Genomic DNA, 4,279 nt, shown 5'->3' on the forward strand with positions numbered 1-4,279 from the left:
TAATCTTATTATGTAGGCATCTTATTAAACTTTACAAGTCCAAAGTGAAGATGAAATGTGATAGCCTCCAAAGGGAGATTCAACGTGAAGCCTATCAAGTCTAATTTCCAATAAATCAAATGGCACATGATTCAGAGCTTGCTAGAGAAAGATATCACGAATTAAAGTTGAATCCGATTTGGGTCCGAGCTGTCAGAAGACCCGAATTTGTTTTAATCACCCAGGCCGCATCCGGAGTCCAAATCAAGGAAACAAGTACTTGTTGGAAAGGTAATTACAAGACCTTTCCAACGGATCTGGACCCATCAAGATATTTGACTCGTGCTGACCGTGGCGGACAAAACAAGTTGACAAAACAAGGAGACAAGTTTGTTAGGAAAGTTAGAGATAAAGTTGGATTTCGGCCTCCTTACTCAAGGTGGACGAAAATATCTCTCCCTCCTCCTTTATATACCCCATGAGCCCCCCTAAGGAGCCTTGGGTTTTGTTTAGTTAAAAGTTAGTCATCGCTACTACTTCGTGTAATCGCGTGTGTCGGTTAGACCACCTGTTTTACCGCTTTCGGAATCCCAACTTATCGTCTCCTTGAGACATTGGTTTGATATAGTATATCCGCAATTTTAGATTGCATCCGTTATTTATCTTGTTCTTGCTTGTTCTTCGATTGCTTGTAGGAACAAAGACCTTCGTGGTCAAGTTGATCGTGCCCTCGCATGATCAATAACCTTTTGGAGTTGGTGTATCGATTGCTAAGACGCTGCCTCTTAGGCTGTAGTCGGATCGTCAACGTCACCTCCTACCCAAATCGAGAGTTACCAATCTCATCGAAAGATTGGGCCACCCGACCCACATCACATGGTATCAGAGCTTAAGGTTGCTCGGTGAGATTTTTCCAATTTATCCCTAGTTTAGATCTTTTTTTACCTATCGTCCAGAAAAAAGCCAAACAAAAATTAGAATTAGTTACCTTGTCCTAGAACCAATCTGAGCCTTGCAATTTTCACATTAGTATTTGCATTCTTGAATCTTTGCTGCATTAATCGTGTCGAGTTGCTGGATTAGATTGGATTGTTTTTCAGATTTTTTCTACTAGATTGAACTTGCTTTTGGTTTTCTTGTTTTCGTGTGACGTAGGTTTCCTTCATCAATCTTCCGCCGCCAAACTCCCTGCCACACCACCACCACGCCATAATCTTTCGCTACCTCCATATCTTCCACCGAGTCCTACACCGAGTCCCTCGTCGAGTCCTACACCGAGTCCCTCTTCGAGTGCTACATCGAGTCGGCAAGTTATAATTTTCAGCCGCGAATTCGAGTTCGAGTCCAATCGGGAGAGAGTTGGGAAAGAGTTTCGGAAAGAGGAAAGATATAAAAAAAAGTATCTTGGAGATCAAGTTGTTCGGAAAGTTGTGATACGGAAAAAAAAAGGAGAGAAAAAAAACAGAAAAAAAAGAGAAGGAGTTCCACTAAGTTTCGGATCCGAGTCCGAGTATAATTTTAGTTTCGGGTGGGTTTGACCCGTGTTCAGTAAAACGGGTGTATCTTTTGCGTACCAACTCGGATTAGGACGTTCTTGGACTTTTTGGAAAGCTCACGACGAGGCGCATCAGGAAATATCCAAGGTGTATTCCCTACACTTTGACCCTCAAATTCGGTTTGTAAGGTGGACTTTCGGAGCTTCCAAGTTTCTGCATCCGTTTTCCGGCGTCGCTGCAGCCCGGTGTTTTTCAGTTTTCTCCACCGTCCGACATCCGTTTTGAGTGATCTTGCCCTTGCTGGAAAGCTTGTGTAGAAACGCTTCTAACCCATATTTTTCCATATTTTTCTGAATTTTCCTTACTACAGCCTTTGCTGTTCTTCTATAGACCGACATACAATTTTCCGGTCCTTCTTTTGCGTGATTTTCTGGGGTTAAAAAAAAGAAAAAAAGAAGAAGAGAAGAATAAGAAGCCAAACAGAAGGCCACAAAAAGAAAAGAAAAAGAAAATAAAAAAATCCCAGGAATTTACTTGTTGTGCCATCTTTCTATCCTACCTTCTTCAGTATCTAGGCTTAGATTATTTCTGTAATTCGTTCTTATCGACTTCAGCAGTTAGGACTAGCATTATTGAGCATATTTTCAACTTTGCATTGCTGATTTGATTATTTGCTATTCCTTGTTACTCACAAAAGTCTCTAAGCTCCACAAATTCTACACCTAGGTTGGTTTGTTACCGAGGCATCGATACATTCAATATTCGGAGGGCTTGATTACGCCGCTGGCCATCACCTTCATGTTTTGCATGGTTAGAACTCGTAAGAACTTAATTTTTAGCTTGAGAGTTGATCGACTTGTAGCCACATCCTTGTAGTTGATAGGAACATATTACTGTGATTTGTTTCTTGTTTTCTACTAACCATGACAGGACTTACACGAAGCATGGCAACTAGACCGATGCTATGCCATGACCGCGATGAGTGCTTTTCACCACGGCCGTCCTCCACGTCTCTTGTTGACAATGCCACGGCAACGGTACAAAACAATCCTTCTAATATAATTAAATTGTGCGTACCTTTCTTTGAGAGGAAAAATGATGCTGAAACGTATATAGATTGGGAGCTAGCCTTAAGTGAACAATTCACATGCTTCCATGTACTTGATAGTCGCAAGGTTCAAATTGCTAGTAGTAAATTACTTTCGCTGCTTTATCTTGGTGGAATGAGATAGTTAGAGAAAAGAAAATTCCCCACAATTGGGTTGATATGAAAAAAATAATGAGAGAAAAATATGTCCCTTTTAGTTATGCTTTTAACTTGCATTCAAAATTATGACGTTTGACACAAGATGATAAAACTGTTGATGATTACTACAATGAGTTCCAAATTGTAACCTTGCGATCTGATTTAGATGAAACCGAACAAAGAAAAATGGATAGGTTTTATTGTGGGCTTAACTTTGATATTTCTTACATGATTGAATATGGAAAATACGACTCTCTTTTGTGTTTGCTTAATCTTTCTCGTAAAGTTGAGAGGAAATTACAGCAAGGGTCTACTAGAAATGAGTCGAGCCCACAAGGTAATGATACAGATGATTGTGTTGCTGAACTAAAAAGGGCATGTGATGAAATAAATGTGATACCTATTGAATTTTCTGCACCATGTGAAATTATTGTCGTACATGGTGATTCAAGTGCACCTACTGCTGAAATTAATTCTTCTAATGATTTGAGTGCACAAATTAATTTTGATATTGATGAGAACGAATCATGTGAGGAAATAACTAATGTTTTGGGAGAAACAAGTGAGATAGATAAACTTGATTTAGGTTGTGTCGAGTTGATTAGACATGAAGTGATTGATAAGGATCCACCTATTAATTCTTTGTGTTATATTACACTTGATACACCTATGTATTTGCCACATGCAATGGATAAAGTTTCTGAATTAACAATTTCAAAATCTTGTGCTAATGCTCATGGATACGCTATTCATTTAATTGGAGAACATGATGTGAACAATAACTTTTTTGTGGATGAAATTTGCATTACTTGTGATAATTTTCCTTTCTTGAGAGAAAATAATTTTTTGCATATGCCTAATCATTTTGATAAGAGCTTCAATATTGGTGTTGATTATTTGCCAAGTAGTTCTTTACACGATTGTTTGAATATTAGTGCTTTGACATGCTCTAAATTTCAGCATCTTGTAGTAACAAATTTGGGTAACATTAATTATTATTCTCCAGTGTTGGGATGGTATAATGGTGAACGGTGCAAACCAAATACAAGATATTGTTTCACTTATATATGCAAAACATATTGTCAATCTTCTTGCTGGAATGATATTCATGATGATTGTTTGACTAATTATCTCATGAGATTGTGTTATAAAACATTAATTGTGCAACATGGGAATGGAGTTAAAAATAACGATATATACATATACCATGCGCATACCTTGTCTCTTTTGTTAGCATATTTTCAGCATAAACGACGCAAGGACGGCTTTCCTTTCAAGAAAGGGAGGATGATATGGACATGCTAACCATGGATACGACCATTAGAACCCTAATTGTTGGTGTATCTAATAACAATTATAATCAGCTGAATTCAATTACAAAATGTTTTCAATATGTTACTTGCAAACAGGCGGAGCTATTATCTTGTGTAATCTTATTATGTCGGCATCTTATTGAACTTTACAAGTTCAAAGTGAAGATGAAATGTGATAGCCTCCAAAAGGAGATTCAAAGTGAAGCCTATCAAGTCTACTTTCCAACAAATCAAACGGCACATGA

Source organism: Brachypodium distachyon, chromosome 4 (genome assembly GCF_000005505.3).
Source record: "Brachypodium distachyon strain Bd21 chromosome 4, Brachypodium_distachyon_v3.0, whole genome shotgun sequence".
Taxonomy (NCBI): domain Eukaryota; kingdom Viridiplantae; phylum Streptophyta; class Magnoliopsida; order Poales; family Poaceae; genus Brachypodium; species Brachypodium distachyon.